The sequence below is a fragment of the Lontra canadensis genome, unplaced genomic scaffold, assembly GCF_010015895.1.
Source record: "Lontra canadensis isolate GAN:19392208 unplaced genomic scaffold, GSC_riverotter_1.0 scaffold18, whole genome shotgun sequence".
Lineage (NCBI taxonomy): Eukaryota > Metazoa > Chordata > Mammalia > Carnivora > Mustelidae > Lontra > Lontra canadensis.
Genome location: NW_022631012.1, coordinates 14436238 through 14460471, shown reverse-complemented (window position 1 = coordinate 14460471; position 24234 = coordinate 14436238). Strand labels below are relative to the sequence as shown.

At 38.4% G+C, this 24234-nt stretch overlaps 2 long non-coding RNA genes across 2 annotated transcripts; both read right to left on the bottom strand.

Annotated features, from left to right (window-relative positions):
• Positions 1–8296: 8296 nt before the first annotated feature.
• Positions 8297–9827, bottom strand: LOC116869238. Its single transcript, XR_004382990.1, has 4 exons — positions 9644–9827; positions 9242–9333; positions 9037–9107; positions 8297–8313 (listed from the first exon to the last, which is right to left on the bottom strand). It is a non-coding gene; the product is annotated as an uncharacterized LOC116869238 (long non-coding RNA).
• A 2893-nt stretch (positions 9828–12720) lies between these two features.
• LOC116869237 lies at positions 12721–14667 on the bottom strand. The gene is made up of 3 exons (XR_004382989.1): positions 14544–14667; positions 13958–14048; positions 12721–12828 (listed from the first exon to the last, which is right to left on the bottom strand). It is a non-coding gene; the product is annotated as an uncharacterized LOC116869237 (long non-coding RNA).
• Positions 14668–24234: the final 9567 nt, after the last annotated feature.

Sequence of the window (24234 nt, the reverse complement as noted above, 5' to 3'; positions counted from 1 at the left end):
GGTGCGAGTGGGACAGAGATGCTCTTTCAGAGAATTAACCTGGTAACTGACCTAACTTACTATTTGCATTTAGTGACTTCAAACATGGGGCCTTTCTGGAGCTCCTAGAGATGTCCTTTACTTATTTCTGATATTTTGGGTTACGGTTTCTTCAGCTCTTTCTTTCTATTCTGATCACATATGTTTTTTGTATTCTAGGAATTCTTCAACATTTTTGACCAACAGATGGTTTCCAACATGGTTCTGCTTTTATTTAAAAACAAAACAAAACAAAAAAGCCCAAAAAAACAAAACAAAAAAAATTACTGTCATTTCAAAGGAAACTTTGGAGGGTAAAGAGATAGTTGTCCATGCTCAGTCCACCATTTTTAATTGGAAGTTAAATGTCCAATTTTAATTGAGTTTTCAAACCAGTGGAAAGAAAAAAAATCATATTGATTCTGAGTGGTCTGAGTAAAGGGCAATATAGGAGAGCTTTAAGAATACAAACCATCTCTTTCTCCTGAAGTCTTTAATAAGCGATTGTATGAAACTTTATTAAACAATTGTACTTCAGTTTTAGAAGCACAACTTAGAAGGGTATGGCAAGGTTAAAGAGGCCTAAAAGGATATAATAAAGATGATTTGAGGGTTGGGTAATAGGGTATCCGAGGAGAAGTCAGTGGAATTAGTTCTATTTATTTCAGCCAAATAAAATTTCAGAGTGTCCTAATATAGTAATGCATAAAGTGCTAATGTGCAGATCAAATTTTCTGTATCTCTACTAAGGCCAAAATAAGTAGAAACTGACTTTAGCTACACAAAAAAAGCTCTAGGTGAAAAATACAAAAAGAACTTTCTGAATGTTAGGGTTTTTAACATAGGCAGTGGAATACCTAAGGAAGGTACAGAAACCAGTTCTCCAATTCTTACCCAGAAACTCAAACAACAACAAAAAACCCAAAACTGGGAGAGTTGGTTTAGTATATAGGTCTGTCTGAATATAGGAGCCTCCATTAGACTCTGTCCCTATGGCACTATGGTTCTCTGAGAATGAAGCTGTGGTAAGTATTTGGCAGAATGGAAGTAGACCATGAACTGCCTACAAAACTGTAAGCAAGCATGTCCTCCACCATCCTTGGAACACGACATAATTCAAGAGAAGCCTGAAATAGGAATATGTTGTGTTGGAGTATTTTTGTGGGCTATTAAAAAGCTCTTATTTAACTTCTCAATTACGAACTTGAGCCTTTTTTGGGAGTTGTCTTCTTCCCATTAAAGTCTTCCCAGATAATGTTTTCCTAGCAACATTTGACCAGACAGCCTACCACATACCCTGTTAGTTACAAACCCTAAGTGCTTATTGTTCTCTATTCAATTATCTCTAGTGCTACATTTTTTTCTCCCTATTTATCGTTCTGATAAAATTGCCAACATGGAAAACCAGAAGAGAAAATAGTTTCTAGTAAGCACTATTTATTCCAGCCAAATAAAATTTCAGATTGTCCTAATATAATAAGTTTTCAAGTGCATAAAGTGCTAACGTGCAGATCAGGTTTTCTACATCTCCATTAAGGCCCAAATAAGTAGAAATTGAATTTGCTGGGGAAAAAAGATTTAGGTAAACCAAACAAACTTCTGAATGTTAGGATTTTTAACTTTGGCAATGAGATGCCTAAGAAAGGCATCTTAACAGCCTTTTCTTCTCCAGGATGAAATGCACTCATTCCTATATCACTCAGCAAATATTCATCAAGTTCTGTTAAGTTTCAGGTCCCGCGATAGGTCCTGGGTGAACGAGGGTGGATGTGAACGGCACAGTCCCTGCTCTCAAAAAGGAGCCTACATTTTAGGAGCAAAAACAGACATTAAAGAAGCAGACAGCGAGGCAGTGAGATTCAGCAATTCCCATTATCTCCATTTTTCAGATGAAGAAACTCATCCCAAGCCATATAACTTTTGTGAGGCAGATTGGACAGATAGTATACTGTACAAGAGCATACCATTTTATGAAAGAGAAAAGACTGGCTGAAAATAATCCAGTGATAAAGTTACCAATTAAGTAAGAAACAGATGATTAAGTGTTAATATGAGGAACACAGAAAATAGTACCCTGGAAATTCAAAGGAAGGGCATAAGGTTATAGGTACAAGCTGCTATGCTGATGCTCCCAGCTCCGGACCACACTGACGCAGTGGTTTTCCAGTGTTGGCGTTTCTTTCTCTCTTTCTTTCTTTCTTCCTTTCTTTCAAAATATTATTTATTTCTCAGAGAGAGAGAACCCAAGCACGGGGTGGGGGGACGGCAGGCAGAGGGAGAAGCAGGCTCCCCACTGAGCAAGGAGCCTTATGTGGGGCTTGATCCTGGGACCCTGGGATCATGACCTGAGCCAAAGGCAGACGCTTAACAAACTGAGCCACCCAGGTGTCCCAAGCAGTGGTTTTCAAACAGGGTGCAGGAAATGATGTGGCCCCCCACCCAGGGGACATGTGGCAGTGTCTGCAGGCATTTGGGGTTGTTATAACTGGGTGCCAGTACTGGCATCTGGTCAGTAGAGGCTGGGGAAGGATGCAGCCGAACATCCCACGATGTACAGGACCGCCCCACAACAAAGAATTCTCTGGCCCCGAATGCCAGTAGGTGCTAAAACTGAGAATGAGAAATCTTGCTCGAAAGCTCAACCTCGGCTGCCCTCAACCTCGTACGCCAGATCAGCTATGTCAGAATCTGAAATATTGAGGAACTGGGACTTGAGGGACGATAGTTTTTAAAGTTCTCCAGGTGACTCCAAAGTATCCCCAAGGTCTGTGAGAACTCTTCTAAAGGATGGAAAATATGTGAACAGTTGAAAACAGTGTTGGTTAATACATTTGTTCCCAGATTTATTCTCCACTTTTCCTCATCCTGTTTAGGTGTCCAGGAAGCTGTCCAGGAATCATGTGACTCAGGCTCCCTTGCCCTCTGGCTGCTGGGTGGACTCAGCCATAGAAGACGTACCACATGGACATTGGCGGTGGGAAAGCAGAGCTAGTAGGTTACTTTCCCAACCCCCTCAGTGTGTTGCCACAATTCTGACAGCCGTTCTGTTCCTCTATGGCCACTACTGCTTTGGGGTGGCTGCTTTTCCATGGCTTTAGCTCTAACCTAGCTTCTGCCCCTTATCCTCCCTTGCCCCTTCAGGCATGGGGGAGAAAAATTTGCTACTTTTTCCAGTTCATGCCTGTATGTTACAATATTCATTTTTGGGTCCCTCGACTGCACACACATCTCTGTGAATGATCCCTCAATTAAAAAGTTACTTCAAAATTCCAGGTGGACATGCTGTCTGTTCCCTGCCAGTCAAGGCCAGCTTCATGAGCATGCAACCTGTGCAATGATATTGAGCCCCATGCTTTAGAAAGGTCCACAGTTGGTTTACTCTTCTGCTGTATTCTGTCTTGGGATTCGTAATACTGTTGAACAAGAGGCTCTGCATTTATTTTTTTTCACTGGGCCCCACAGATTACATGCTGACCCTGCTGCTGGAATTCTGGCTCATATAAAGTTATTCTTTTTTTTTTTTTTAAGAAAATTTTTTTGGAAGATTTTATTTGATTTATTTGACAGACAGAGATCCCAAGTAGGCAGAGAGATAAAGAGAGAGAGAGGAGGAAGCAGGCCCCCTGCTGAGCAGAGAGCCTGATGCGGGGCTCCATCCCAGGACTCTGGGATCATGACCTGAGCCGAAGGCAGAGGCTTTAACCCACTGAGCCACCCAGGCGCCCCTAAAGTTATTCTTGATAAGAAGGAAATGACAGCATGAGCAAGACTTGGAGTAAAAATGCACTCAGTGTATCTGGTGGATGGTAAAGCGTGGCCATTTCCGATCTTGCTGGAAGGGTAATCCATCATCACGGGGACAGCGATCTCGTGGTGATCTGGAAAAAGCTGATGGATGGGGTCTGCTGCAAGACAGCATGGCCTGGCTGCAAAGGATGCCCAGTGGGTCCTGGCTTAGGTCAGGTGAGGGTTGGTTTGAGAGTAACCGGTTTTCCACATTTCAGCTTTGATGTCATACCCCTATTCTGAAAGTCTCTGCCTAGATATGATGAGTAAGACTCCACAGGTAATGTGTACACATTCCAAGAAAAAATATGTTAACATGCATTAAGCTCATTTTATTCGTATAATATGCCATATAGCAATAGTGCGGCTGGAGTGACATGATGTTTGATAAACATTTTTATTGAAATATAGCATAGAGAGAAGTACTCAAATCATAAAGCATATATAGTTCAATTAATTTTCATAGTAAATACATCTGGTACTCTGATAAAGAAAGAGTATTATAAGCTCTCCTGAAAGCCCCCTTGTGCCAACCCTCTCTCCAAAACTGACTACTGACGCCACAGGGAAGTGTTACCTATTTCATGGAAAAAGAATCATACAGTATAAGTTATTTTGTCTCTTTCTTATTTTAGTCAGTATTATGGTTGTGAGATTTATGTTGTATGTACTTTTTTAAGATTTTATTTTTAAGTAATCTCCACACCCAACATGGGGCTTGAACTCACAACCCCAAGATCAAGAGTCATGTGCTCTACTGACTGAACTGGACAGGCCCTGCTTATGCTGTAGGCATGGATGATTTGTTCATTCTCTTTGCTGTGTAGTGATCCATTGTAAAAGTATTTCACGCTGAATTTACTCATTCTAGTATTTATGGGCTTTTGGTTTTCAGGTTTTCATTATTATGAGTAATGCTGCTATAAACATTCTTGCCATGTCTTTTGGTGCACATGTGTGCATTTCTTTGGAGTATATATTTAAGAGTGCTGTACTGATAGGAAAGTTGTCAGCTTTAGTAGACATTGCCAAAAAAATATTCCAAAGTGGTTGTATCACTTTATACTGCTACCACTGATGAAGGAAAGTCTCAGTTGTTTCAGATCTTTAACAATACTTAGTGTTGTTTTTTTTTTTCATTGTAATCATTCTGCTGGGTTCACAGCAATTTCTCATTGTGACTTTAATTTGCAATCATTCCCCTGATGACTAATGCGGTCAAGCTCCTTTTCGTATATTATTGTCCATTTGGATATCTTCTTTGCGCAGTGCCTGTTGATGTTTATGCCCATTTTCTATTAGATGATAACTTCTTTTTTTTTATTGATAGTTTTTTGTTTAAGTCCTTTTTTGTTTATACATATGCAAACACCTAACCCCACTCATGATTTGTCTTACTCCTTTCTTGGTATCTTTAGACAAAAGGAATTCTTAATTTTAATGTAGTTCAATTTAGGATCTTTTCCTTTATGGTCAGTACTTCTTGTGTCCTATTTCAGAAATCTTTGTCTCAAATCCATGAAGATGTCTTCTATTCTCCTATATTGCCTTCTAGAAGATTTATTGCTTTACCTTTCACATTTAGATGAGTAATCAAAATACTAAATTGTGAGAGGTAGATATCAGGGTTCATTTATTTCCACATAAACAAATGAACTATGATCATTTATTTAAAATACCATCCTTTCCCTATTGTTCTCTAGTGCTACTTTTGTTATGAATCAAGTATCCAAATAAGACTGGCATTAGTATTGTGGTAATGCTGGGTTTATAGATGAGTTATATAGAATTAGCATTAGTTATTTCCTAAATGTTTGGTAGAATTCACTACTACTGTTGGAGAGAATGTTCTATATATATATCTATTAGGTTCATTTGGTCTACAGTGTTGTTCACATCTGCTCTTCCCTTCTTGATTCTCTGTCTGAATGATCTATCCATTGTTGGGAGTGGGTTATTAAAGTCCCCAGTGATTATTATATTGCAGTTTACTTCTCGTTTTAGTTGTTAGTATTTGCTTTATGTATTTAAGTGCTCTGATGTTGAATGCACAAATATTTATAGTTGTTTTATCTTCTTGATGAATTGACTGCTTTCACACTATATAATAACTTTGTCTCTTTGACCACTTTTAGCTTTACATCTCATTTGTCTGATATAAGTATAGTTATTCTGCTTTCTTTTGACCACATTTTGCTTAAAATACTTTTTTTAATCCCTTCACTCTAAAGTCTGTCTGTCCTTAAAATTAAAGTGAGTCTCTGGTAGGCTGCATTTTGTTAGGTCTTGTGTTTTTTATCCACTCAGCCATTCTATGTCTTTTGATAGGAGAATTTAATCCATTCATATTTAAAGTGATTATTGGTAGGTAAGGACTTACTGTTGCCATTTTTTTAATTGTTTTCGACTGTTTTATAGCTCCTTTGGCCCTGGCTGCCTCTCTTGTTATCTTCTTTTGTGATTTGATGACTTTTTATGGCAGCATGCTATGACTCCTTTATCATAATCTTTTGTGTACTTACTACAGATATTCCTTCACATTTACCATGAGGTTTACATTTATATTTATAACATCCTATGTTAACCTGATAATAACTAGCTCCTCATAACCACAATTCTACTTTCTGTCTCTATGAATTTGACTACTCCAGGTCCTTCACTTTAGTGGAATCATACAATATTTGTCCTTCTGTGTCTGGTTTATACACCTAGCATAATATGTTTAAGGTTCATCCATGTTGCTACATGTATAAGAATTCTGCTCCTCTTAAAGGCTGAATAATATCTCATTACATGTATATATTGTTATATTTTGTTTAAGCATTCATCTGCCCATAGACATCTGGGTTGTTTCCACCTTTTTAGCATTGTGAATAATGTTACTACACACAATGGTGTAAAATATCTGTTCAAGACCCTGCTTTTAATCCTTTTGTGTGTATACCTAGAAGTGAAAATGTTGAATCATATGGTAATTCTATGTTGAATTTTGTGAAGAATCAACATATTTCTATCAAAGATGCACCATTTCATATTCTCACAAGCAATGCACAAAGGTTCCAATTGCTCCACATCCTAGACAAAACCTGTAGGTTTTTGGTTGGCTGGTTGGTTGTTTCTTGATTATAATAGCTGTTCTAATGGGTGTGAAGTAGTATCTCACTTTGGTTTTCATTTGTATTTCCCTAATGATTAGGCATGTTAAGCATCTTTTCACATGTTAATTGGCCATTTATGTTTTTTCTTTCAGGAAATACTTATTCAAGTCTTCAGCCTATTTTTGAACTGGATTGTTTGTTGTTTTTGTTGTTGAAGAAAAATATTTTAAATAAGATAAACTGATATAGTATTGCCAGGATATGGTATTCCCTAATATGATGTTGCCAAAAAAGTTTTTGAAATGATTAGCAGTGCATATTTCTCACAAAGGAATTTTATTCAGGGTATGTAAAGAATTCCTACAACTCATGAAGACAAACAACCCAATTTGGAGAGGATGAAAGATTTAAACAGACACCTCATAAAATAAAATTTACAGGGGCGCCTGGGTGGCTCAGTGGGTTAAGCCTCTGCCTTCGGCTCAGGTCATGATCTCAGGGTCCTGGGATTGAGCCCCGCATTGGGCTTTCTGCTCGGCAGGGAGCCTGCTTCCCCCTCTCTCTCTGCCTGCCTCTCCGCCTACTTGTGATCTCTGTCTGTTAAATAAATAAATAAAATCTTTAAAAAAGAAAACATACAAATGGCCAGTAAACACATGAAAAGACACTCAACATCATTAGTCATCCAGAAAATGCAAATTTAAATCTCAATGAGATACCATTACACACCTATAAGAGTGGCTAATATTAAAAATAAAAATATTACTATACATTAGGATATGACAGAACTTATACACACTTTTATGGGAGTATAAAATGGTTCAACCAATTTGGAAAAACATTTTGGCAGTTTCTTAAGAAGTAAAACACATTTATCATACATCCCATCAATTTTACTCCTAGATGGTTACCCAAGAGAAATAAAACATGTCAATACAAAAACTTGTATATAAATGTTCACAGCAGCTTTACTCCTAGTGGCCAAAAGGTGGACACAACTTAAATGTATATGGACAAACAGATCGTGGTATGTCATAAAATGGAAACTACTCAGCAATAAAAAGGAATAAACTATGGATACTGCAACATGGATGGCTCTCAAAAATATGATGCTGTGTAAAAGAACGGAGACACCAAAAACTACATACTATATAAATGAATTTATATCAAATTTTAAAACAAGAAAAACTAGTCTATTATGGTATAAAGTAAAGAAGGGTTTGCCAGGGCCTCCAAGGGAGCAAATGGACTGAAAAGGAAAACAAAGGAAATTCTGGGAATGATATAAATATCCTACAACTTGATTGTGGTGATGGTGGTTCCATAGATGTACGCATTTCTCAAATCTCATCTAAATGTACACTTATAATAGGTGCATTGTACGTAAATGATACCTCAAGAAAGTCAAATTCTGAAAAAGTAATTTCTTTTCGTAACCAAGGAACTATGATGATAATTGAAGTTTCCCGACTGTGAGGATATACTTAGGTCTGACCTAAGTATGACAAATCAACACCTTACATTGAGGAAGGCATGTAAGTACTTGCCTTCCTTTATTCATAAACTGAAATAATTGTCCATAATCCCATTAGTCAAATAATTACCTTTCCTCTTTCTTTTTTAGATTTTCTGAATTGACTACTACATTTTGAACAAAAAGCTAAAGAATAGAATAATATATATTTAAAATGTTTGGGTTACCAGAGAGCAAAAATCATTAGTTATAACATTCGCCAAGTAAATGGAACAAAGCATTTCAAAATTACTTCTTTTATATTTCAAACATACTCTGTTGTGTTGAATGACCCTTTAAACATAAACCAAGAACATGGGGAGTTCCAAGGGTGTCACCTAGGTCTTTAGTTCTGTTACTGAACTGTTAGATAAAATTGCCTACATTTTTTATTTCAGAGCTCATGAAACTGTACAAGGTCTATTTGCAATTTTGTGTGGATAAAATATATAAGCCCAGCGAAGAAAGTTTCTATTTAAGTCATAAGGAATTCATTGAAAAATAATTATCAAAAATAACATATAGCATTTTGATACTATGAATAAAAAGGACAACCCAACAATAAAAATATACTCTTCCGTTCTACAGATCAGCCTCAAAGGATAAAATATTGTTACTAACCTGCGAAAATAAATCTAATTCTTGCCGTGGACATAGCCTGGGTAGAATACTGTATTTGATGGACTCGTCTCCTATGGTTTGAGATTTTAACACTAAGAAAATATTCTTGTTTTCTTATATTTTCATGACAAAATAGCATTCTTATTAAAAAGGTTAGATAAGAAAAAAGGGAGAGAGAAGCAGGGAGAAGGGAGAAAAATCTCACCTAGAATGTCAGATTTCAGGAAGATGTCCTAATGACCTGAGTCTGTATATTTTTCTGAGGAGGTGTGACTTCCACAGTGTGGCTGCAGTTAGCTGTGGAATAATTACACAAATTGCACTGAGTCATTTTACTCAGGTAAATTTGTCCCTTAAAACTAGGAAGTGCTGCCAACTTGACCAGAAATGTGTGATTTTAAAAATTTTTGAGAAAATAATTTTCTCTTCTTCAATTTGTACCATGGGATCCATGAACAAAGCCAACTCTTCTGTCCATCCAGAAGAATGTTATCTCTGTGTGTTCTGATTTTCTGGTTTTGAATTCTACATAATCATGAAATTCGGGACTTGTATTCCCTCAAAGCTTTTCCACTGCGATAGCATGATTTACTAGAAAGTTACTTACCATATAACACAGCTTCAAAGACCAAATCCCTTTTATTTGCTCCTTAGAATTTTTCATTACAGCAATATGAATTAATGCCAGTCGTGACACCAGGAGAGATCAAACTGAATCTTCCACAGAAGTCAAGTAACAGGAAGCTCACAGGGGGTGAAAGAAACGGTGATATGCTCTTCAGTGGCTGATGGACTCTGCTCTCTGTTTATGGGGGAAAAAAAAAAGGTAGCAGAATTGAATAAGCCCCCAGGGCATAAAACAAACTGCAAAAATAAATACAAGGAGAGTGATTCACAATTTAAAAATACATAATCAATAAGGATGGGTGGATATGGCAGCATTTTGAGATAGAACTGCATTTTCAACTATTTTTAAAATGTTTCCCATTTGGCAGAACCCCAAATGGGCTTTGCCAAGCACTTTTTCTTCTTAATTTTTAAGTGCGTATGTATTTCAAGGAAAATTTAATCCATATGTTCCTCTCTCATTTACACAATTTATCAAAATGTTGCTTTGAATGAGCCATTTAATGTCTAAGAAAACTGAAATACTTCCCCCCCATAGTAGTTTTTAGCTTTTTTTCCTCGTGAATTAAATATGTGTTTGGTACTACATATGAAGCTAATTGAAAAATATTCAATTCTGTTTTAATATTCAGAATCAAATAAAGTCCGATAAAATTAAAAATAACAGAAGATACATTCCTCTATACTATTATATTTTCAAGTTTCTAAAAGACTTCTTTCATTCACATGGTTCCTATAAATCAGAGAATGCTAGAAGGAAAAGATACCTCAGAAATGTTAAAGTTTTTTTCTCTCACTTTAAAAACTAGGAAACTGAGTCCCAGAGAAATGAAAGAATCTGCCAAAATCGCAAAACTAATTAGTGGCAGAGCCAAGACATACATCTTCCCATTACAGTGACTTCTTTGGTTTTTCTGATTTTAATTAGGATTTTATCTATATCTAAACACATAGAAGTATCAGTATAATACTAGATCATAAAAAGGCAGTGCTCACTTCTGCATGGAATGTATCTGCCTGCTTCCAAAAAGATCAACACTGGACAACGGATAGGCTGGACATGAGAAGTTCGACATCTTGCTGTTGCCATTGGGAATTTCAATGACTCAAGGTACCATGTGATCCTAATTGCATCTACCCATTACCGTCTCCACAAGTGTAGGTGATAAATCCATAAAAGAAAAATTATGTCCCATTATACTCTCAACCCTTACCAGTAAGATGCTACAGAAAAACAAGCTGATTAGGCTTTAAGGCTAAGGACATTTCTTCCTCCCCTCTTCGTCCCCCTCCTCTTCTTCTTCTTCCACTAAAGGGGATCATTGTGTGGGACCCAAAAATCTGGTGATGGGCATTCCACGATGTCTGGGGGGTCTCAGTGAAGACATGAGTCCATGGGATAGGACCGAGGTACACCTTTGGTTCGTCCTCTGTTACCAATGTCTTCAGGCAAGAAAAAAAGGCACAGATGAGTAACAAACTGCTATTCCTAGGGAAAGAAAAGAAAAGAACAGAAGACCACTGGTGCTTCCATTTGTTATGTTAGCAGGCAGTCATAAACTACAGACCACAAATCACAATCAAAAGAACTTTGTAAAATTCTGTAACCTTGTAACTTACCAGTGTTTATATTGTGTTACTCTTTGTTTTGTAGCAGCAATTCCCAGCAAAATCTTATTTTTTTTAAAATATGATGGGAGGGGGCATATAATATGTGTATGTCTTTTGGGACAAAGGAGAGAATTGGAGGACCTTTTTCTGGAGGTAGAAACCAAAATCATACAGTGCAGAGCATCTCAACCACTTACTAATTGTTTAACCTTGAGTCTGTTACTTAACAACCTCTCTCTGTCTCAGTTTCCTATGTATAAAATGGAAATAATAGAGGACCTACTTCATAAAGATTAGTGAAATAATACATGTAAAGTACTTAGGACAGTGTTTGCATATAATAAGACTTCAGTAAAAAGAACTGGTTGCACTATTATTATTTTTTTTTTACACTAAAATAAGGAAATAGGCTGAATTCCCAGGACTCGTGGCAAACAGAAAAAGAATATACAGGGAGATCATTTAGGACTGATAAAGAGCTCTGAGTCTTAGCAATCGTAAAGCTATTATAAGTTTACTGAACTGGGATTCTAAACCAACTACATACTCAAATGCCAAACAAGGACTCAACTAGTGCTACTGCAATGAGAGCCCATATCATTAGTACCTGTGGTGTTTGTGACGTTGCAACCCTACCTTCTTCTAGCTTGATCTCCAGCTATTAAAAAAATAGTGTATTCAAAGACTGGACAGTCATTTGTACCCAATGCAAAACACTCAGGAATCTTCTTAGAATTCCTGGTTTTGGCAATGATGACCTTAGACATGATAGCTTTGGGGCAGGAGTGAGATGATTTCTGAGTTTTTTCCTTGGTGAAGTTTTCTCTCTTTTGATTGTAATTTGATTAGTTTTACCAGATGATACATGGATTGGAGAGCACCGTGGCTTGAGAAGTGGGAGGTCCATGATGGCAGCCTTGGCCTTAGGTACCAATCTGAAGACAACTTTCTATTTCTAGGGGGTTCTTGGTTATGTAAAAATGAGGTGAGATTTAATGGTCATAAATGTCCCTACCACTCTAATATGTTGTGACCTATAATAGTATACTTAGAAAACAGTACGATTAGTTTTCCTGGCCCTCATTCCTTTATCACCAGAACAGATTTATATATCACCTTTCTTTGAAAGTTTCATGCATTTTATACACGACAACTGAGAAAAGAGAGAGGAATGTGGTGAATACAATATACTTTTGCACTAGATCTGAATTTAAATCCGAAGTCTCCCACTTTATCAATGGCTCAATATTGAGCAAATTACTTAATTTCTCTAAGTCTAAATTTGCTCAATCATTAAATATGGTTCGCGTTACCTCTTTCATAGGGTTGTTCAATAATTACTGAGAGAACATAACTCATGGGCTTACCTCCTAGTAGGTGCTCCAATAGAAGAGAGTTATTATTCTTGGTGTAGGAAAGGAAACAAATTCAAGCCTGGAAGAAGGTCTTGCATCGAAGGGAGTGTCAGACTGCATTACGCACATGAATGATGCTCCCCAAATCTAAGACTGTTGCCATTTTTTGTCATGTGCTAAAACATTATCAGTAGAGACCCTGGAGGAAGAAACGTGACGGTGCTCATTGAATGAATTAATGAAGTTGCTCCCTTCAGCCAGGACTCTTGGGCATTGCTGAACACTTCCACAATGTGTTAGAGTCAGATTATATCATGAAATTGACTACTGTATCCACTGTACCCAGACATTTTGAGCTTAATGGACACAAACACATAATGATGAGTAAGTGAAGTATTTCCTATTTTGATGATTTTTTAAAAATTAAGTTTGTCCCTGATAGGTCTGAAATGGCTAAAAACATTAATTTTTCATAAATGGGAAGAGTTACATGGGAATGCACCCAAAGAGGATAATTTTAAGCCATGCATAGCAATAGTGAACAAGCATCGTCTCATCAAAAGGGCTCTACAGATGGACAGTTCCTTCTTGATATAAGGAGACATTAATAATACAACCTATTTTCAAGCTTGACCCAGGGGCATCTTGAAAGGAAGGATACCCATGAACTTCAGAAGGGGGTTCTGGTTGCTGAGATCAGGCAGGACCACTGCATTTGAGCTCTCCGTTGACAGAGGAGGTCTGGAACCAAGAGACCAGGGATTACTCTGTCCTCTCTCCAACCTCCCTTGGGTTATTATTTTTGTTGCCTGTGTCAGTTTCCTATGATGATTATCAATAAAAGCTCTAAGGTCATTAAAAAAAATAATGTGTATTCTGGAATAGTGGTGGAAAACTGTTCCACGCTCTGCAGCCAGACTTGAATGTGGGAAGGAAAATCACAAAGGATGGAGGAAGCAGGCTGGGTCCCAGAGGCCTCTGTGAGGAGGAACAGAGAGGATCAGGGCCAGAGAAGGGATTCTGAGAATCCAGATACAGTAGGATCAACCAGGGAAACTGCTTTCTCTTAGTTTCTAGCAAAAAGGTTTGGGGGTTTATTTTCTCCAGATTTGCAATCTATTTAGTCTATCTGTACTCTAGTACATAATAATTCTTTCTTACAACTTTCTTACAGTGCCTTCTGAAAGAGTTTATTTTCTGGGTTTGGGAAATGCTGAGAAGTCCAGCTCACTAGGAAATAAATTCAACCTGATTACTTAACCAAACTTCCTGAATGGCCAATATATAAATTTATCTCCAACTCAAAAATGAGCAGAGCATTGTCTTACCAAATATCATCATTTCCTGCCTTTGAGAAGAGACTAGAAAGACTTGTGCTGAACCATTTAGAACATTTTAAGGTATGTCTTCAGCTGAAATCTGAAAATCAAAGTGAAAGAGAAGAAAAATGAATATATAAAAACAAAATTTGTGAGCTTTGGGAAACAACTGGTTTTGGGAAAAAGCTAATTTTCAAAGGTCTCCATCTGCCCCATGGCCACTCCCTTCTCTTCTAGGGCCTTTCCGCCTCTCTTCATTTCAATTTTGAGTTAGAAATACTGGAACTGATCACTTTTCAGTCTCAATAAGTCCTTGCTAATTATTTTAACATTTCAGGTTCAGGAAACCCAAACCCAGTGTTTGTTAAGTGCTTTTTGCCTTGATTTGTATGCCCTCTTATATTTCAAGGGAAGTTGGGTCCATGTGTTTTTGATTCATTTTTACTTAACTCATCAAGACATTGTTCCATGAAGGCCATTTGATGTCCACAGATTCTGCTGAACCTTTTGTTCATTAAGCCATATAGCCAGTGAAGCAATATGTAGTTTATAACAAAAGAACAGGATTAGGAGAGCCAGGAACCAACTATCCTACCTCTGTCTCTCATGTGCTTTCATACCATGATGAATCACTTTTCTAGATATCTTTGTTATCTGGGGAGAAATAACAATCTTTTATGAAAGCTTTAGAGAATTTTATGATAAAATATAATTTTAGAAAGTCTTTGTTGTATGGGTATGTCTTGTTATAAACTAATACCAAGTTGAAAGAATGAGTTTTTTCCTGGTCTTGAGGCTGTTATACTAGTTTTCCTGGCCAAGTACCACAACTTGAATTTAAAATTTCTAATGGTGATTACACAAAACATAATGTCTCACCTGAAAGCATAATTCTTATATGGCTTTATATACTGTGAGAGTTCTATATTTCCTACTTGTTTCCTTTTTGAGCTAACAAGCACACCACCAATCTGTTTAACAATTTGCAGAAAATTAAGAGGTAGATATTTGCCATAGAAAGACATTCATATTTTTGACTCAAAGACAGAAATTCTCCTAATTGTTTTATCTTGGAGTGTGGAATACTGAAGCCAAAGTTCGTCTAAATGGAATGGCAACAAATTTACAGGTATCAACAATAAAATAATTTATTGTTATGCGTTCATTCCAGTCTTCCACTGGGTTCATTATACTACAGTTAACTTGCTGGTCTCTAGGTTCTCGGGCGGCACTCCATAGTTCACCAAGCCTCCAGAGCGCAAAACAGGATTCAAGAATCAGATTTGAGTGGGGTCAAAAGCAGAAGTCAAGGGAGTACTCAATCAAAATAACAAGGAAGTTGCAGGAAACATGTTCAGGTAAACTAATAGAATTTGCCTCTTTGGCTTTTTGCTTCAGGAAGGCATCTAGAAAAGAAGAAAGTGATCACAGCATTGATGAAGATGTTAGAAAATTAAACTTTTTATCCCAAATGCTTGTTTCTCAAGCTCAGAAACTTTGTTATCTATCTATCTATCTATCTATCCATTTATTTTCTCTGGATCACTTGATTTCCGAGCAGGGGTCTGGTATTAGGCAAAGGGTCCAGTCAAACATGGCATAATCACCACCCAGAACAGACTGAGACACATAGGTTGGGTCTTTAGACATGTATGTAGACCCCTTTTCTCAAGCTTCCCAGGAAGAGGAGTGGTTGGACTGGCCATGGCCAGATATACCATGTGTATGCTGCCGGAGAGGCATCTAGCCCCTCTCCTGGTCTTTTTGTAGAGTTCTCATGAAAGCATATAAGGGGAGTAAAACAATGTAAGTTTTGTTACTAGCTGATTAGGGGAAGCACATACCAGTGCTGGGTATACCAATTGTCCAGCACCAATATCCCTTGGAGAACTTGTGCCAAGTTGAAACAGGCTATTGACCTGTTAATACCTATCCTGCTCAGGTGATAGGTATTAACTAATCCCAGCTGACTCCTGCCAGGCATACTAGAAAGATTCACTGGACAAGCCTCTTTGTCTCTCCACAATTGGTAAGCTACCGAAACCTGTTTGGAGAGTACCTACTACTTGCCAAGGGACTGGGAATCTTCCTCTCTTGAGGAAATCAAGAGAGACACAATAACATCCATATTTGATCCATGGCAGGGGGAGCTGGAACAACTAATGGCTAGCCTTCCAGGAGTTCACAGTCTAGTGAATGATGTCAGAACAAATACTGGCCACACAACATGGAAAATTATCTCACAGAGGTGTGAGCTACAGATGACATGATGATACTACAAATGACGTGGTGATCAACTCTGGTGGCAGGAAGAAGGGTTCTTAGAAGCCTTCCCAAGAAGTATATTCTCATGGGGAGGCAGGCTATAGGTAAGGGTTGAAGGAAGGGCATTCCAGGCAGAGGGAACCACATGTAGACAGGAGCCCTAATTACAGCCAAGCCAACGAAGTTTGAAGGAACACCCCCACACAGAGTATTATATATTTTGGAGGAGTCAAATCATAAGAAGCTAAAGTTCAACAGCATAACAGACCAAAAATTTCATAAATTTCATTAAGGAATGCCAAGTCCATTTCAAAGCCAAGATTCTTTTAGAATCCTCTAGAGTATTGAATTGTTCCTCAAATGTCTTCTGTCCCCTCCTCCTACCTGAGTGGCCTGGTTGATATCCTCTTGCAGTTGGTCATGGAGCTGGGGCGATATTGGCTAAACTGACCTTTGGCTTTCTTATCTTTTGGTCTAGGTGTTATTTTTGTCCCACCTAGAGTACCCAACAACCCAAGTACCTAAAAGAAGCACAGAACTCCCCTGCTCAGGTCAAAGTATATAGCTCCGCTAACAAAACTCAAAGTCCTGAAAAAAAGAGCACCCTTCTTTTTAAGGTTGACTGTATCTGTTTATAATTCTTCCTGCTTCAGGAGCTGAGAGGCTTCATACTAGGGGAGTCACAGTGTCATCGCCCATGATCTGCGTCACTGGAAAGTCAATATAGTAAACCCTTTAAAGGCTTACATGTCTTTGCCCTAAAAAAATGACATTCTGTTTGTATCAGGGATGCCACTGCACTCCAATCACCTGCTAATGACTTCCACGGTCCCTTGGTAGCCCTTGTCCCTCTCCATCTCCCTTCTTCCTCAGCCAGGCAGTGGATGAAGTGATGTTCTTGGTAGCTCAGGAAAGGCTTCAGAGAGTTGTGAATTTTCATATTCATACCTCTCAAGCTGGCACAAGAGTCTTGGCTTTTGCTATTCAATAGGAGAAATGGGAATAAAATTTAGAAGCACATAAATAGATTTCTTACTTGTAAATCTTAACATGTTTTGAAAAGCGTGATACATTTAAGTGGGTGAATCTGGCTGATGTTAATTTAGTGAGAGGGAGTATTTGTTATTGATTGCTGGATGGCAAATCCCCTCCAAAATAATAATAATAATCACTTACCTCTCATGCTTCTGTGATTCAAGGAATTGGGATTGGCTCAGCTGGGTGCTTTGGGGTCTCATGAGGTTTTCAGTGAATGGTGTCAGGGCCTGGGGTCATTTTGAAGGCTTTTTCACACACAAGCCTGCTGCCCCAGCTAATGGCTCGAACAAGTGGGCTCCTCGAGGATTTCTCTTTACTTGTTTTCTGTATCATGGCAGCCTTAGGGTATCTGAACATCTCACATGGCAGCTCAGACCCCCAGGGGCATATCTCCTAAGAGTATAGAGTAGAGAGAGTAAGGTGAAGGCCATGTCACTGCCCCTAGTCCACCTACAGAAATGTCAGAGGATTGCTTCCCCTCATTCTGTTTGGTAGAACTGACTCACTAAGTTTGGCCCATGTCTATGGGAAGGGTACTTAGATTCCACCTTTGTATTACAAAATTGTCAAAGAATTTGCAGATTTGTTTTAAAACAATCACAAAGGAAGTCAGGAAGAGGGGGGTATCCACTGAAAATGACAAAAATAGAAAAACATAAAGCTAATTATCACGATATCCACTGGCAATTCTTTGAAATTTGTCATGAATCAAATTCAGACTTTTAAAAATGTCTTATACTGGGGCACGTGCACCCGAATGTTTATAGCAGCAATGTCTACAATAGCCAAACTATGGAAAGAACCTAGATGTCCATCAACAGATGAATGGATAAAGAAGATGTGGTATATATACACAATGGAATACTATGCAGCCATCAGAAGAAATGAAATCTTGCCATTTGCGACGACGTGGATGGAACTAGAGGGTATCATGCTTAGCGAAATGAGTCAATCGGAGAAAGACAACTCTCACATGATCTCCCTGATATGAGGAAGTGGAGATGCAACATGGAGGGGTTAAAGGGGTAGGAGAAGAATAAAAGAAACAAGATGGGATTGGGAGGGAGACAAACCATAAGTGACTCTTAATCTCACAAAACAAACTGAGGGTTGCTGGGGGGAGGGGGGTTGGGAGAGGGGGGTGGGGTTATGGACATTGGGGAGGGTATGTGCTAAGGTGAGTGCTGTGAAGTGTGTAAACCTGGCGATTCAGAGACCTGTACCCCTGGGAATAAAAATATATGTTTATAAAAAATAAAAAATAAAGTCTTATACTATCCCCTTTACCTTTTACCTAGTTTCTAGTTTTTTTGTTACATAATTCTATTTTTTCTTAATGACATCAGTTTTCTTTTTGATTCAGCTGATTAGATTTTGTTTTGCACCTACTGTATGCTAACCATGTGCTGATTCAGATACACATGCAAATTTGTACAGTCCATGCTTTCAAGGAGTTCACAGTCAAAATTACAATTCCTAGTGACAACTGCAACATTGGAAGCATAAACAAGGCATAGTGATGAAACAGATGTGGGAAAGAAAAATCATCTGATAAAATCGCACCACGTATTTTCATTCTACTTCACAGCTTTGCAAAATGAGACCTTCAATTGCACCTGTTGTAAATGGGCCATAAGCCCTATTGTTGTGAATGGGCCATAAACCCTGTTGTTAATATTAATTGAAGTAGTCCTGAAGGTCGTCTTTAATGCTAAAGCCAGACAAAGATTTTCTGAGGTTAAAACACAAAGGCTTAAGCACAGGATTCTCATCTAGGTATAAATTTTGAGATATCATTTGATCTAGTCCTGTGTATCCAAGCAGATCTCAGCCCAGCCCAAATCTATAGAAATCTACCTTACGGTTTTCAGGATAGCGCTACTAGGACTAGCTCTCGCATCTCATATGGTGAAAGATAATCTGCTCCACTGCAGGAAGCCCTGATGTACCAGGCCCTAAGAGGAAGCCCAGGCAGAAAGAGGAGGGTACAGGACAGCACCTCGGGAAGGCTATACTCAAGAGTCTGGAAGAAGGAAGAAAGTCACTGAGGAGACAAGAGACTGGCAGTCGGAATTAGGAAAGGAGAGAGGAAAAGAACCAAGACAGTCCAATGTCAGTGACAGCCCAAGAGGGGAGACTTTTCATAAGGAGAGGGGCAACAACCCTGTGAATGAACCATGTAGGTGAACACGAATAAAGGCTAAGATCAGTGCTTCTCAAATCACAAAGCAGTTCAAGGACGTCACTGGTGACCTTCATATCATAGCTTCAACCGAGTGCCGGAAAGAAAAGCTGCTGAAATTGCCCCAGATCACTCAGCACACAATTACTAGGCAAGGGACCCTGTTGTTTACTGGGATTGCAGCAAATTCCCCAATGCAATTCAACAACTATGCATTTGGGCGTCTACTGTGTTTCCAGCCACTTTTTTTTTTTAAGATTTATTTATTTATTTGACAGAGAAATCACAAGTAGGCAGAAGTAGGCAGAGCAACAGGCAGAGAGAGAAGGAGAAGCAGGCTCCCTGCTGAGCAGAGAGCCCTATGTGGGGCTCGATCCCAAGACCCTGAGATCATGACCTGAGCTGAAGGCGGAGGCTTAACCCACTGAGCCACCCAGGTGCCCCTTCTAGCCACTTTTTAAGTGACTCCACACTCCCCACCAGAGAGATTAGATTCCTTAAGCCCAGTACTCATTGCTTTCCAATGTCATTAAGTCTCATTATCAACTACTATGTCCTCACATGCACACTTCACTTTGTCCTAATATGATTATGCTTTAAAAAAAAAAACAAAACTCATGCTTAATTTTTATTTCTCTCTTGCTGCCAGAGAAGTCCAAGGAGGCTAATTCAGAGATTCACCATGGTAGGGATGGGTTATAGGAAATAAGAATGTTTAGATAAAAATTTTAGGCAGAATTCAGGAAAAAATCATCTGGTTAAAGAACATCGGCCTAGAGGACAGGAGCCGACTTCCCAGAAGAGCCCTTAACTGCATTAAAGTTTATCAGAAAATGGCTTAAGCATTTATCAGGAATGCTAATTTCTTTCCAGAAGAATGTTGGTTGTGAACTGTCTCACACACACAAAATATTTTATTCCAGACCAAGTATGGGACAAGTTTCTCTCCCATCTGTTTACACTTCCCTATGAACACGTCACGATTTCTCCGCATCAGAACACGCTCGGTACCAAACCCCACTCTCTAGTTCCTGTCACTTCTTGCTGCTTCTGACCGAATCAAATATTCTCTTTTCTGTATCATGGACTATTTTAAACTAGAGGGTTTCTTTTCTTTCTGTTGTAAACTACAGTTCTTTTATTGCCATTTTTTTTTAAAGATTTTATCCATTTAGTTGACAGAGATCACAAGTAGGCAGAGAGGCAGGCAGAGAGAGAGAGAGAGAGGAGGAAGCAGGCTCCCTGACAGGCAGAGAGCCTGACGTGGGGCTCGATCCCAGGACCCTGAGATCATGACCTGAGCCGAAAGCAGAGGCTTTAACCCACTGAGCCATCCAGGCGCCCCTTTTATTGCCATTCTTAATTTTCATTGTTGTTGACTGTATTTATATTTCTTTTTTTTTTTTAAAGATCTTATTTATTTATTTGTCAGAGAGAGAGGAGCGAGAGCGAGCACAGGCAGATAGAGTGGCAGGCAGAGGCAGAGGGAGAAGCAGGCTCCCTGCCAAGCAAGGAGCCCGATGTGGGACTCGATCCCAGGGTGCTGGGATCATGACCTGAGCTGAAGGCAGCTGCTTAACCAACTGAGCCACTCAGGCGTTCCATATTTCTTATTTTAATTATACAAGAAATTTCATCTTTTCCTCTGTATGTACTCATCCATGTTAAGTAAAGGTAGACTAGTAAGTGTCTCATCCATGGTATAGAAGATGTTTTATAATGCAGTCTTCAATATGTTGTACTTGATGGAAATGTATCCTAACTGAATTACTTTATCATTAGTCAGATTAGACTCAGTGTGAACCCTCAGTATGTGCCTTCTTCCTCAAGATATAAGATGGACGCTTTACCTTTAGCCATTGCATCCTTACTCTCGCCAGTAGGAAGGGGGAAGGGGAGAATGGCATGCTCCTTCTTTGTAAGGACACATTTCAGAAGTTGCGCACAATATTGTCAGAATCATTAATGCACCGAACACCAAAGCACATTCAATGACATCCCATTAGTTATGCGTTAGTTACATTACACCACCAATAGTAAGGGAAACTGAGGAATGGGCACAATTTAAATATTATAGGTTCTACTACTTAGGAGGAAAAAAGAAGAAATGTTGAGGAAGAGCTAAAAGTGTTTCCTTACATAGCCGGCTAATTCTAGTATTTATGAAACCTCATTTATCAGGATCCTTGTTTTAATTTAACTTGTTTTTCCATGATCCTGGCATATTTATTCCTCTTGGGGTCTCAGTAAATACTAAGAGACTCCATTTTTTAATGTAGCAAAATATCAATTTCAAGCTCTGGGAGTATATACATATTATATATATAACAAAAAAATGTTGGGAACCACTTTTATGGAAAACATCATGGTTCCCAACTTTTTCTGACCATGAACCACAATCAATAAATATTAAACCCCACAATATATTCACATTCACCTAATATATTTACAAATGTACTACTACATTATATAAATTATAAAACATGCACAAAAATTATAATTGGAAAGATAAGGTATAACTACAAATAAAAGTTCTAATATTTCCTTCCTTCACATCAATGGACTTTCTGAGGCAAACACCAATCTAACAGATGGTAAGTATCTTGGCTTATGCTCTTCAGCTATCATGCTCGTCATCATTTCAACTGAGAATTCAACCAAAGCTTAACAGCGGAGGCTAGGACAAAATGCTAACAATATACATTGTTATATTGTTACGTCCCACATGGAAAAGAAATAACAATTGTTGAAACTCCCACATTTTGGGTCTGACAAACAAATTAAGTGTCTCGACAAAATGTCTGCATCGAAAAACCCATTTGGGCTTTTTCACAACATAGTTGACTTTGTTAAAGAGTTCAATGTCTTCTTGTTTATGAAGTTTTAATTTTACTACTATTGAGTTACTCAGATGGAATAAACAAGGAACACTGCTGTTCTGCTCATTGTGGTCATGAATTACAGGGCCCTGGAGAAGCATGTTGAGGTACTTTGGAGTCTCGATTTCAGTGCGCTGCATGTATACCCTGTATGCTTCTACACAACATGAATGGAGACTTTAAAGTTTTTCAAATGAAGCTGTAGTTGAATTTGCTGGACCAGTCATGTTGCATTTCCCTGAGGGCAAACCCCAAGACTGACAGCTCTCCCTTTGTGTTACAGAATAAAACTGAGCAATCAGGACCAAGCAGACCCCTGCCACATAGCTACTCACTGATATCAATTACTTAGCCTAATTATCTTGACAAAGTATACTATTCATTTAAATCTTTCATTTTCGGGAACCACAAAAACAACAGACTACAGGGTAAATGATCACACCATCTTGGGACTGTTAATATCTAATATGTAGGCTTTTGATCAAAGTCAAGCAGAATCAAATGCCTTTAGAATAAAAAAAATTAAAAAGCAATTTAGAGAAAGTTCAAATATGGCTTTAGAAAGAGAGGATTTGAAGGAGAACATGGCTTAATAGAGATGGGGGCTCTAAAAATGAAATTTTGACACATTATAATAAATAAATGCGGAGATAAAGACGTCCATAAGACCACTCAGAAACTCTCTGATGAGTTTAGATTTTGGAAGAATACATATAAAAATGCAAGGAAAGTCATATAACCAAGGACACAAATTGTGAAATGTCTAAGAAGATTGTCAGAATCGTTAATGTGCTGATAAGCCAAAGCTTACAAAAGTGACAGAGGCAATAAAACCTATCATTTCCACTCTGTTTACATCACAGATGTGAACAAGAAGTAAAATGTACAGTGCTGGAGATGACAGTATAATGCTGGTAGATGAGAGAAGCATTTCAATCAAGGAAAATTATCTTCAAAACTTAGGAAGTCCAACATGGGTTAAAAGGGTACATGAATTTTGAGAAAGAATGCGCTGCTTAAATGAATCCTATACTCCATCTCCAGAGGACTCACACCCCAGGATTCTAAGTGAACTTCTAGGCATGATTGCAAGGTGACTTCGGGTTATCATTGAATCAAGGAGACCCTGAGATGTGTCAGGAGACTGGAACAAAACACATTGACTTCGGCTTTTTCAGAAGGTGGGCCATACAGCATTTGGGAGCAGAGTCTACAAAGTAAGTAAGTAGACATGATGTGGTTATTTGAAAAATCCCAGAGACAACTATTAAACAGGTGGGCTGTTGACCTTACAAAACAAAATGCTGATCAGAAGGCTCTGGTACATATTCAGTGAAAATCCACTCCAAATGGCTTCATTCCCTTTTTAGTAAATAAAGTAAAAGCTGTCCAAGTAATGAACACATACTACAAACATGGCACAGAGGAACTCTTATTAGACTCTTTAAATACCAATATGAGAGGCAACCCTTAAGCCACCTTTAGCCACAAAGGACTTTTTCTTTCAGAAAAATTATTTCTTTTCTAAATATATAAGCAATATATACATATATTTATTTTAGATTTTATTTATTTATTTGACAGACAGAGATCACAAGTAGGCAGAGAGGCAGAGAGAGAGGAGGAAGCAGGCTCCCTGTTGAGCAGAGAGCTCCACAAGAGGCTCCAGGTGAGGCTCGATCCCAGGGTCCTGGGATCATGACCTGAGCTGAAGGCAGAGGCTTTAACCCACTGAGCCACCCGGGTGCCCCGGCAATATTTTTTAAAGCATGTAGACATGCAGTTCTTTCTTGACTCCAAGATGCAATTCATTTTGAGATAATGCATCAATATAAAAACAGCTTTTGGGGTTGAGAAAGGAAATATATTAAATGTATAATTCATCCTAATTTATGAAGCATTAAAATATGAAAAACACACCT